This window comes from Botryllus schlosseri, chromosome 6 (genome assembly GCF_051294905.1).
Source record: "Botryllus schlosseri isolate E-star chromosome 6, Bs_hap1, whole genome shotgun sequence".
In the NCBI taxonomy this organism is placed as follows: domain Eukaryota; kingdom Metazoa; phylum Chordata; class Ascidiacea; order Stolidobranchia; family Styelidae; genus Botryllus; species Botryllus schlosseri.
The window spans coordinates 12498041-12511945 of record NC_137241.1 but is presented as its reverse complement, the minus strand read 5'-3'; positions in this window follow the sequence as shown (position 1 = coordinate 12511945).

The following is a 13905-nucleotide window of genomic DNA, read 5'->3' as shown; positions in this document are numbered from 1 at the left end:
TCTTTCTGCGAGCGTAAACGCAAGGTTTCATGTTGGTCTACACTTTCTCTCGTAATTGCAAATATAGTTAGACTCAATCTGGTATATCAGGCGTTTTTTCATTTTCATGAGGGGGTAACAATATTAAAAGCAAGAAATCGAGTGATAACATATTGCGTGAAGCGTTGAGAAAATTTGTACACGGGTTGGCTGCCCCTGATCTAGGTCTAGGATAAAGATTGGAGAAGAGGCATTGACCTGACGGCTATTATCTATCGTGACTGGGTGGAGACGATTCACTAACGATGCTGTTCAACCGATGTTCACGGTGCACTCTTGGGCAGTGGTCGGCAATCTTTTTAAGATCCGACCACAATTTAGAGAAAATGAAACCAGGATTTACATGCGACCCCATTTTGAAATGTTTCGAAACTAATGCTGAAGCTAAATAATAAGCGTTAAGTATGTACACGTACAGTTGATACATATGTTGATTCAGAGAAGTATTCCAAAATGATTGTTTCATTAGGTATCAATCAACACACGAACTGGATTCCACTAACACAAATAGGTCAATTTGTTTCTACGTTTAATTCGCACCGTTAATTCGATGGTAACGCCTGCAATGAATATACTGTCCATCGGATTTTAAAGACCGATGCGACTTTGCATAAGCTAACTTGACCGCATGTCAGGCGTTGCTTTTAATCGATTCCATGTTTTGTTTTTTAAATGTATCGATGTACTTAATCTGACTTCACACAGCCATGTCGTAAAAACGTGATAAATCGTTGAATGGCAAAATTTAACATAGTTGAGTACGTTGAAAGGATTGACTTTGACACCCGGGGTAGAATTGCGATAGAGACCAGCAAAGCCTCCTCTCTGATCATAAAAAAAGTTAATAGGGCATTGGAATGTGACTATTGTCTGTAAATATTGCATGTATATTCCCAAAATCCCGAAACGTTTATTAAGGTTACCATGTTTTGGAATCCGGAAATGACTGTGGTTGTGACAGGTGTCTAGTCAATCTAAAATGACTCGCGTTGAGTCAAGTCCAGTCACGATAAAATTGCACCTCGAGTCATTCCGACCTTGCATGGATGTTAAGTATTCCGGATTAATGACACATTGCTAAAGTATGGGTATAAGTCTGATTCTGGGCTCGAATGTGAAGTGGAAATTCTTCCCACGAAAGCTTGAAATTGTCGTTGCTTAGGGAAAAATGAATTGCGATCGTTTATTTCTGTATCATTATCATCGCCAGGGTCCAATCGCCTCCCGCAATTAGCCTACGTGTTATTGTTTGTAATTTTAAATCGAGAAATAAAACATTTTACAGATATGTGCAACGGGCCTGGTGTCGAGATTGCAGCCGTGGGCGGATCCTCTCAAATGTGCGTCAGCAATATCATGATGTTTTTGCTAGTGGCAACAATCTTTGTTTTTCTTTACTAGTGGACTGATATAGATATGCTGCCGCGCAGGGCCTTCTTTACGCATTTCCATGATATCCCAGTTTCATTTATGAATTGACAGCAGCGAATTAAGGTTTTATCTTTCAGTAATTCACAAACTGTAGTACGCGTATCGTTAGTGTACCGTCTCTCGGGCGTTCTAGGGCCACGATAGCGTGGAATATGTGAATTTTTCAAGTTGATTGTGCATTCATTTGTGCATTCATCACCTTGGTATCATTTGACTCTGATTTGTATAATACTAGTAATTAGAGACAATCATTATTTCCTTGTCTGCATTGGTTTCGTATTTATACCATGCTCTTTAATACATCACGAGTTTTAGCTACGCTCGTCACAGTGTAGTAGTAGGTGATAGTATGATTGAAAAAATTATCGCAATGTCGTATGTCAGATCCTCAGCAGATCAAATACGGCTTGCTTGTGGAATCAGTAGAATCACCATTGTGCTTAGATTCCTATATTATTGAGATTATTGATGTTTGATAATACTGAGGTTTGAATATTTCTGCTAGGTGGAGACAAGACAATGGTGCCTATGACCTTTTTCAGACCTTGTGCTCCACGATACGAATGTCATGATGATCACGGATATTTTCTTTTTGTATTCTCGTGGACGTCTTCCAATCTTTCACACTCATTCTTCAGTCGTACTCCCTCCAATGCGCCAAGATCGAGATCTTTGCTGCCGACTTGTAACTCGGCTCACCTTCCGTCTAAGCTTTTTAATGCACTGCTGTTGGAGCGTTCACCTTACGTATAATATTGTCAATATTTATCGTATTTCAAACGCTCAACGAAGAGAATATATCCTTCTCGCACAGAAAATCGAATATAACCACAGAGATACAATGCAGATGAGACGATTCAACATTTTTTGAATTCATTGAAAACGCTATCGACTCCATATTCTTCATTTCGAAGATGATGGTAGCGAATCTATGAATCAGGCTGCATCTTACAGCAGTGGTTCAAAACTTTCCCGGCTTCTGGCGCACTAGAAACAATTCAAAACACTCGCGGCACACTTACTTCACTTGTTAATGATACGGATATGCTTGTTTATAAGAACTTAGAGTAAGACGATTGAAACTTTGTTTACAGACATACCCGCATTTCGTAGCCAATTCCGAGTAGTCTCTTTCGCTACAGCTTTAAATTTCAGTGGAAACAGACAATCCATGCTCAGTTGCTCACAAAGCCATGAAGATAGATATGGCAATAAAATATCATTTGCTTTGACATATATGTCATCGAATAGGATTTGGTGGCACACATTACACCAGGGGTGTCAAACATACGGCCCGCCTGACGATTTCATCCGGCCCGCGAAGCGATTTTGAAACACGGCAGCATATTGCTGACAAATGTAGAGATTTTCATTGCGAAATGCTTTCATTACATAATCTCTGAAGATAGAAATTTTGAGTATGTTCTTAACATCTATGGACAGCGTTGGTGACGATGTCAGCGTGAATGCGTCTTGTACAATAGCGAACAACGTGACTGCACACTTGCACAGTCAACATTCGCATACCCCTTCTTGGTGCACAAATATGAGGTGATTGATTGTTCATAGGCCGCATGATAACCCTCCGACAATGGTGTAGTGGTTTCACTGTAATCACCATCAGTAACAAGTCGCTTCCATTGACACCCAATTCCCAGAAGGAGAAAAGTGCACACTTAGCTCAGAGTTTTGTGGAGAAATGGATCAAAAAGTAGTTTTTCACAAAAATGAAAACGCCATGCAGTTAGAAACCGGTGTATGCAGGCCACATGAAGAACTTAATTTTCACATAAAAATATAATACAAATATATGTGGTCGCATTTCATTTTCCCTAATGACTTAACAGCTCCTCGATTTCCAGAAACATCTGAAATATTAATAATAATAATAATGAGCCAATTTACAACGTCTGTGTTTACAGTTAGATATATGGTATTAGGCCATATCGACTGTGCGCGAAGCGAAGGGAAAATTCTGGCCTTTACTCAACTTTCATGAACATTAAATGTTGATACTCCGTGAAAACAGCCCCGAAATTCCTCGGGCTATCTTCCTGATTGGAGGATTAAACTACTTCTACTTGACAAACTGAAAATAGCGAAATGTAAGTAAGTAGATCGCAAAATATTACGAAGTAGAGGTAGAAGTAGCGAAAATAAGATCTACTTGAGTAAGTACCAGAAGTAGAGGAAACCACTTAAGTACTTCGAAAAAGCAGAAGTACTTCATTACTGACCACCTCTGGGTATTCCTCACAACTCATACACATGACTATATTGTCAGATTACGACTAAAACGATGCAATCATAACGTTATGGGAACTTATATCGTCGTTAAAGTCCCTGTTTTAGCAGTTTATATAACTATATTCAACCGACTGATCATCGACATTTATACAAATTTCATTGTTTGCAAATAAAGGTGTTGATATATTAGGGCCCTATGATCGGTAGGCTTAATAATACTGTATCCAAGTGGAGAACGCGGGTGTGGATTTTGAGATGATATTTTGGAATTTGAGCGATTTGAAGGTTTGAATCTGGCCCGCGACGCAACTTGAGTTTGACACCCCTGCATTAGACAATCATGCACTTTTTTGTGAAAACAGCGTTTCAAAAAACCGAGCGTTTCGTAAATTGAAGAGCTATTCTTCCTTCGCAGAAATAATGTTTGACTCATCGCTTCCAAATGATTTAATTAGCCGTATAAAGTTGCGAACAGCAAATCCCTAATGTCAGTAATGAAATTTGCTCCTGAGCTGCGGCATCGTTATTCCAGACGTCATCATCACGAGGCTATAAAACAAAAACCTTCCACTGATTATCCAGTATCCATCTGCGGAGTCAGAGTTACAGTAGAATATGATTCGTTATATCAAATCTTCCCTAAATACAGAACAGAAACTCCTTCCTATATACGCCTTGAAAATGGTACGTCAGTGGGTAGCCTACCATAGGGCATCGTGCACTTGTGAATGTGAATATAGCCTTAGATTAGTTTATATTATCTCCCATCCTGTACTACAAATGCGCTGTAGTGTACCGATAAGGCAATAGTTAGTTTTATCCGGGAAATTATCATTCAAAGTATAGGGATAGTGTGAACGTGTGTGTGCGAACCTCAGAAATTTAGAGGTTCACGTTCACAAACGAACCTTGTCAGGTTCTGCACTGTGAACCTTTTTCATAACGACAATTTACTCGTCATTACAGCATCTTTGGTTCAATTTCTTTGCATTTCAACTTGAGACTACTCTACACGTGGCGTTGGCAGCATAAACAAATAAACAATAAACGAGCGTGCTCCTTGCCGATCTCAAAAATGTTTCATACGTTGTTACAAAAGTTTGCTCGAAATATCTAGCTTTCCGTTTATGAATATTTAATGACTCTCTGCTGTGAGCCACGCAAAGTCATGAACGAAACACACATGTGGGTAGGGTTACCATACGTTCTCTTTTAAGAGGATTGTCCTCTTATTTCAATAAATTGAAAGTGTCCCCGAAGGACGTCAAAATGTTCTCTTTTTTGACAATTTGTCTTCTTTTTCCATGAAAAGGATTGAAATGCCATGAAAAATGCGACTCGACGCAGCTACCGTCAGAGTTCCGTAAAAATTCTGGTAAAACGGGAGTCGAGTCAAAGTGACGCCTTTTTTTAGTCAACGCAGTCCTATTGTTCGAAAAATTTGCAAAATCATCGTCATTTGTTTTCATCAGTTCAATACAACACAAAAATGCGATACAATGAAAAGATAGGAAGGTGTCGAAGCGACTTGGAGTTGTCTATGGAATTAGACACCCACCTTGGCCTATGTGATGTAAAGAGGGGGCATGCACACAGAATGAAAAGTGAAAGAAGATAGTATAGAACAGTGGCTTCCAACCTTTTTCGACCCATCGCCCCCTTTTCAAGGTCAACACCGATCATCGCCCCCCAAATTTTGTGTACTGAAAATTGGGCATACAAACTGTAATCACCGGCGGGTTTACTAAAAAAAAAAGGGTCAAATTTTCGGCTCGATGTCTAATTTTACACACTTTTGTAACTAAATTTCCGTGGGTTGACTAAAAAAAAGAAAAAAGAAAAAAAGGTCAGCCGTTTTGACGCGTCATCGCCCCCCTATCGCCCCCTTCGCTATTTTCGCCCCCCGTCGCCCCCTTTGTCCATTTTCGCCCCCTGTCGCCCCCTTCGTCATTTTCGCCCCCCTAGACCGCCAAATCGCCCCCTGGGGGGCGATATCGCCCACGTTGGGAACCACTGGTATAGAATGAAGCAAGCGACAAAAATGCGGTATCGCATGTCATGGAATGCGAGATCGATAGGTCAGGTCGTGGTCCGGTAATCTTGAGGATGGACTAGTATTTATTTAGTGGTAATTGCTTGTATTTCGACTTGAATGTGAACATGCTCGTCAACTGTCGGATGGCCGGTGGGATACTGTTCCACACGTCAGGTCTGGCATATTTGATAGAGCGATGATCTTTTCGGTCCATCATATGATATTTGGACGGCGTGGATGCGCGTCCAAACCAGTTTTCCATTTTAGGATCTCAAAATATGGTAACCCTACATGTAGATAGTCAAGGAATGGTACTTATCCAACCAATCAATGAAATTGATGTAAAGAATACATCGTTGTAATGTAAAAAAATCTGTCAGGCGTATACGGGGTGTATCTTTATTTGATATGATATGTATCATAAAAACAAAATACGTGCGATTGGGGTGCTGGCTGTGCAACTTGTTTCTGAGGTAATATAGGTAGTAAGTGTAGAAACGAGTTTTACAGTCTGCTCAATATCAACGTAGCAATAGTCAGACATTGTCCGGTCTGGCCTGGACCGTTATGGCGTACGCTTATATTCCCTTATATTTTTTAGAGGTCCGGAGGGGCCAGAGCCAACCTCCCCCATTGGGTCGTATGTGACTGCAGATGAGATTTTTCACTCAACTGAAATATCCATAGACGTAAAACAGCGAAAAATTTCAGACATGAAGTTTATCATCAACGCCACCATCCAGCGGAGTTAGTAGTTGAGCATTGTTAAATGAGTGTCTTACCAACGCATCCTATATTAAATTCCATGATTACATTACATAGTGAGCAGCATCCAGCAAATAAACAGTGTTCCCATAAGATGCTGCCCCTCCGGGTATAATCTTTTAGCTGCTCCCTCTAGTGGGCCTTCAAATTCTCGTCAAGCTCGTAAAAGTCCAAAACCTCCCTCAGATAAATATTATATATATATTTGCACCTATTCCTCGCAGTGCCACGATGATTCCCATGTAACAAGTCACATGGCTGTTTCCAACTAGTACAGTTGGATGAAAAGAATTCCACTTGACGTTATTCCATTCAAAGGGTGGAAAATGGCCCAGAGCGTTACCCAACAACAAGAGGAACGGGCGTCCTGTTCAATTTTTCACTTCAGGATAAAACACTTCGTTGAACAAATTCCAACATGTGTCAACGTCCATCCATACTAAAATATTTGACGTGCCATCCCCGATTCTTTATACAGACAAGAGATTAATGTTTAACAATCGACGGGAATGGAACTTTGTATGTTCCTGTGGCATTGTTTAAACAACCAGAGACTCTATGTCCACTTCAGCTCCTTCATCAAGAAGAAGAAATTTCTGCAATCCTAGACGCGCTCTTAATCGGCTTGAAAATTATCTTCTGATATCGATAATTTTCGAGCGATTTTCTTTGTTTTTGCAATGACCAGTAAGGGGGAACGGGACGAATTGTACGACGCATGCTATCAATCCAAGGATATAGAATATCTTACAGCTCAGGAGACCGACCAACAGATGCTTGAAACTTTTTCTCTTTGTCTCCTCAGACAACATGCGAGAGACGGTTGGAGATGGTGATTCGTATATGATTACTGCTATACGAAATATCGTTGGTTTTGTGCACCATACCAGCATAGCTATACGAGAGAATGTAACACCTAAAACATTTAGTATATAGCGAACTTAGCAGATGGTTGGCATTTCAAAACGATGCAACCCTATAGTGTCACTGTTGTAGTCGAGGCTCATTGTATTCACAGCAGTGTTGTTTTTAAGATGTTTTGGTGGACCGAATCGGTCCCCAAATTTCTCCGATTTTCCCCCATAATTGGACTTGCAACTATAGGATAAAAGTCATGACTGTTTCTCGCTATGTCCTGTCGATAATACGAATATAGCCTACAATCAACAGTTCACACCCGGAAAAAAAGAATAAGTGGAGGTACAGCTAACAGCTGAATCAAGGAGTTATTCACAGAGAAGTACACTTTCGATACTCTTCATTTCGTTTATTTCTGCTTCATGGCGCATAATGATCGTTTTACGTGTGGAAACATAACAAGCAGAAGCCAACAGGCACACTCTGTTTGATTATGCAGCGAACTTGATAGGCCGCAGGCTGTTTGGTCACTGTCACAATCATTTGAGCTGTGCTTTGTCGAATAATTCATTTTGCGTTGCGTTAATAGTATGTAGTATAAATGCCTTAAAATCGAAAAATGAAGTCTTGTTGTGTTGCGCGGAGCGCGAAGAAAATTTCAAGATTAAATAAAATCTCTCGAAAATTCGGGGGTGAATTCGTAATTGCAATTTGCATGTCTACGGCCGCCAACACATACTAATTAAATTAGGCGTCGACGGCCACACAAATTCCCTTCTACGTCCGCATGCGGCCGCACTGGCGCAGGTTGCCCATCCCCTGATCTAATAGTATACATAAGGTATATCTTACGTTAATTTTGAATCCGCAATCCAGTTGTCGAGTCGTTTACATTGCTGACGAATTTCCCCAAACTTGTTTGAAAATAACAAAAAATATTGAACAGGACATCAATTAATTTCAAGGTAGCTGGCACTGAGACTACTCCTGATGCTGTTAGTGACTACAGAGAGTACGGCGTCGTTCTGTCCTGCCATGCTAAATTTGATCAGTTTTGGAACTGAATTAAATTTTGTTGATTTATAGCCTAATTGAGGGCGAAACCGGGCAACCTATATTGCATCTATGTCTGTCTTAGGCAGTAAAGTTCGCCGGCTATTAACAACAGCTACCTAGCGCACCGAGATTTAGGCTACTGCCAAAGCTATAAAGTAATGAATGACTTGCACATAGAAATTGCTCTAAATCTTCAAAGAATATCAAAAATTTGCTCAAATGAAGTTGAAGTCAGCGCGACTGCTGGAGTTTGAGTTTGGCAAGCTTTCTAGAATACGAAATAAGTTTAATCTCAAATAGTCGTCTTTTCAGAATGGTCGTGAAACACATGTTTAGTCACAATTTATACAGACTTTGTCAATTTCTTGCGTCCCCCTGAGAGCCTCCCGCGCCCCCCAGGTTGAGAACCCCTGTCCTAAAGTATCCTTTGAAATCAGAAATAACGTAATAATTGCTGTTCTTGCGAAACTTGGATTCAAGGTAATTCTGTGATTTAGGGCTGTTCAAAAACCATTTTTTCCAAAATTTAGCTATTCACTTGCTAAATCGTCCGGTTGCCTGAAAAACGTTGCCAGTCAAATTTGGCTCCATGCCAACCAGTAGAAACCGCCGCAGACCAATTTGAAATTTCGACCATTTTTGAAATAATAGTATTTAAGGTGGCAAAGTTGGTCACTACGACATAATCAAAAACCGTACTCCATCTATTTCTGTTGGAGAGTGATGCTTTTTCCATTTCTTTCTATCTTGCCAAGGGTGTGTGATAGAGTTTGGACGAAGACATCGCCGTTCAATGAAAAAATACATCTCACTGATATTTTGGAAATTAGTCAACTTCATCGATACAACCCCATTAAATGATGGTATTATACTTCTCAAATTAAATACTTTCGTCATTGAAATCAACGATCACTAACAGGAATTCAACTGACAAGCATGTAAAATACAGGTCTATATATTTCTCAAGAGATAACGAATGTTTGGAAGCATCTTTTGCCGCACCAATGGAGATTTCACAAACTCTGAACGAAGCTTGCGGCTGTAGTCTGAGCATTGCATTGTAATAATATGATATCATATGATATTTGGTCTTCAACACTTTATGTTCCTCTAACAAGCGAATTAGTAGTGGTGAATATTGTTTTCGAGTAGAGGCTAATTATCCTTCGGCCATTGTTATGAAGTGAAGTTGGGTCATGTAACAATAAGGTGTTATAACAAAACCACCCCTGGTTGTTAGAATAATGTCAAAAGTCATCATCGTCTATTGTCGACAATTTTATTTAATTCTTGGCATCCGGTGACTATCATACAATTGCCTTTACTCATACTACCAGAACGCTAATGATTTTCATTACACTTTGACAAGAAGATGTTTGAGGTGATTCTAAAAGACCCCACCCCCAGATGGAAAATATGTTTTATGCAATGTGTTTGGTATCCTTGAAGATAGCAAAGTTTTCCAGCTCCTAAAAAGTTAAGTATCAACGTTTATGTGAAGTACCAAAAATTTTGTTGTGATATAGAAAAAATATTCCTTGACGTAGCCCACACCCAATTGCAATTATCCACATGTTAAAGCCCTAAATCGACCAGGGAAATGTTCGAATATATACTGGACGGCTGAAATGATGAGGGATGCAATCGATATCTCTGCGAAAGAAATCATTGCTATTGTCGCAGGATAAGCAGATATAAAAGTTTTGAATATAGTGACTTTGCTATCAGTAAAAAGTTTGAATGAGGCCAGAGCGATCAACGTTATACGCTGCGTAACTGGTATAAGGGCACAGGGACGTCAACATAACATGAATTATGTCTCCGCGCCGTGACAACAACTTACATTTGAGGATTTTGTAAAGGGAGGTCCGAGCCCCTAACCCTGGATACGCTACAGATTTGACCGTAAGCAGATGTTTATGCTGCCACGAGAATACTTATTCTGTCCGTGAAGAAAACCTACTAACAAGTTGCTGATTTATTGATAAATTAGGGACAAAATCAAAATTTGACAAAGAGCCATCATCTTACACACAAAAAGCCAATCGTGTGGTCCTCACGAAAGAAATTTGTTTCTGGTACGTTTGGGGGATTCCAACATCTTACCACTATACCAGTGGTTCCCAACCTGTGGTACGCGTACCACTAGCGGTACGCGAAGGTCTTCTAGGTGGTACGCGAGTAGATTCTGTTGTTTTATTCGGCCGAAGGGCGTTATTAGTTCAGGTGCGGTTAATTTTGTATTTTTTGAAGATTTTTGACTAGTGACTAGAACAGTTCCATGCATCCCATCAACCCTGGTTGATAATGTCAAGTTTAATATAATTTGTTATTACTAGGGCGATTTTTTGACATGTCAAAAATATATCAAAATTTTGTCAAAATTTAAGCGTTAGGTCAAGAAATTGTCAATTTGACCCTCTATTTCGTTTGTATCGTAGATTTTGCACTGTCGGTGAACTTATTATTTGATATTTTACAGCTTGTAGCCTACTTTATAGGCCTACCTTTGTGGAGGGCCCATTGTCTGCTCATCGTGAATCATAAACGGTCAAACGAAACAAATAGGTTGACAATTGACATGATGTTGTGGTCAACGAACCGCTATCTGAAGTAGGACTGCTTGGGCATTGCATGGTACTTATATGAAGAAGCGCATGATGAAAAATTTTGAAGTATACAATATTGTCAGAATGACCCAGCACGGTGTGTCTACAGCAGTGTACGCACAACTTCAGTGTTGTCAGCCAACAAATGCTGCTGTTGAACGTTCTTTCTCCATTCTTGGCAAGCTACGAGTAAGGACAGACATTTTCTACCCGGGAATGCAGGAAATTATCTTTCGTTGTACTACAACAAATTTTAATTAACTCTACCATAATACGTGGTGTACCTACTGGAATTCTTCATACGGCCAGATATAGTAGTTTTATCATATAAAAATTTTCAGTTATAAAGTAAAAAACGCTTTTTCAGGCCAAACTACTTTGTAAGGACAAACAAACCCAACCAGAAATGAATATAATTTCTACAATTTTATCATCAGGTGCGAAAACACTTAATTTGAGGTCAAAATTTGGTCAAAATTAAGCTTTTTTAAGGTAAAAAATGTCAAAAATTTGATTTTTAAGGTCAAAATCTTCCGTTTTTAAGGTCAAAAAAATCGCCATAGTTATTACACCCCACCTAGGTCGAATACGTGATTATGACGTCATAAATGGTGGAAACATTTTGACCGCCAACTTCGTTCGTAACTTATGTAGGTGGTACGCGAGCACTGCATAAAACCTCGAAGTGGTACGTGGGTGGAAAAAGGTTGGGAACCACTGCACTATACCGACAATCCTGATGGAAGGCCAAGAAAAAAATGCAACAAAGCGACGAAAAACAATTGGACCACCTGAATGTGCATCATCTTTTATAACTTGCCCATAATTTTTGAAAACACATCTTCCTTCAACTCTACCTGTGAATCTGATCACATGGGCTGAGAAAGGATAAATATTTGATAGTAATATGTGAAGATACTAATATTAATGACGAACTTCATTCGTGGCCTGAACATTTTTTCTCGCCTGACGCGACCATATAATACAGCGGTTCTCAACCGGGGATCCGCGAAGCAATTTCAGGGGGTCCGCGAGACCTCTAAATTTTTTAAATGGTTGATAACGTAATTTCTATTATATTTTTTAATCTGAGAAAGCATGAGGTAGTTTCGCACCACAACTGCTAAAACCTCATGACTCATATCAACACAATAATCGTCTGATATGAACCATCGTAGTGTGGAAATACATTTTCATTGCCAATTTTTCAATATCCTGTTGATACAAACATATTGTTGTTTAGAGACGTTTTGTTGGGGTTTGTTGACAAATAAAAATATGGACATAGTAACGTCAATTAGGGTGACTTCGCAATGTCTTCTCGACTTGAAGTTGTCAGTCTCATCAAATTAGTGAACAGTCTTTTGACATAAAATTTCCGAAGTATTTACCTAATTTGTCCCAATACAGGGATTGAAACCTCGCCACGAAATCCATTTTATCCTGTGATATACATAACCACTTTTTGAACAACTTCGTTGAGGCACAGAACTTCAATATACAATTGGACAGTATATTCATATAGAAATGAACCCGGATATTTTCGGCTGACACTCGTCGTAAATGGGACGATGATATACCTGCTCTTAAAGCTCGGCTATCAGATTTGGCGCATTCTTATTGCGGATGCCCTTGCCCCATCGACAAAGCTGATTTTTTGATGAACAAGGAGTGTTTCGTTGCTATCAAAGCATTACGCTCCAACCCTGAAATTTATATAACCAGGTATATTGGTATGCAGCCTGGTCTTGTTAATGATCAATTGTTCATGGTAGAAAATGTTTGCTCGTAAATTTATATGTAAACCCGAACAGAACAAGTCGATTCATGACAGTCTTTCTCAGGAGGCTGGAAAATTTGGTTCCATTATCTGGCACATAAAATTTGTCTATACTATTAGATTAGGATTTCACTTTGACGGTAGAAACTCTCTGTGGACGTGATATGTTCATAATATATATGTTTCTTCATTTTGGTGCAATAAATGTTGCGATCACACCAGAAGTATCGTCGGAAGCTTTATGCGTTAATAGTGCATTAGCCTCCATCTTTCTTTGCGAAAATGGTTTCCGTTCATATCAAAACGAAGACACGGATTTTCAAGCCCCGACCATCGTACTTCAAGAAATAGAGCAGCAAAATTAACTTTGAAATAATAAAAGTCTACCAGTTTCTAAATAAATAGTATGATGTTATATTCATGAAACATCATGATTTTGCTGTTTATCACAAGCCTACAGTTCATATTTGTACATTTGCACAAGACAGAGGAAGGTTGCACCAGAGCTAATATGAACTAAAACTTGAGGGGGTCCGCGAGGGTCCGTGACGGTCAAAAGGGGTCCGCAAGCCCAAAAGGTTGAGAACCACTGATATAATAGCTCCCATTGACTATTCATCACATGAACACTAGCGGTTTCGACACGTAGTAAGACAATATGAAAAAGAAGAAATTCACATGGACAGTTTAACATGGGTACTTGGTGTCCAGTTAGTTCATTGCGACTATGTCCTGGAATGCGGCCGTATGATACATAAGAAGGCTAATCGAAATGCGGCTGTGAATAGCAAAAAGGTTGGCCCCACCTGCTCTGTCAAGACACCATGCAGAGTAAGTTGGAAACTTTCAAATGAATCTAAAGTTTGTTGCTTTATTTCTGTAATTGATTGACAAGCGTCCAACTTGTTTGTGTGTAGATAGCGGAGATAGTCGGTTTGTTTGTTTTGTGGTATTCATGGGAATTTACACCAGGCCGATATTCTTCTTATTTTGCCGTAACTGCCGACTTATAGCACGGCCCACTTCTAGGCTTTTGGTAAGACACCACTTACGCGGACGAGGTGGCGAGAAGGAGTCTAGATAAA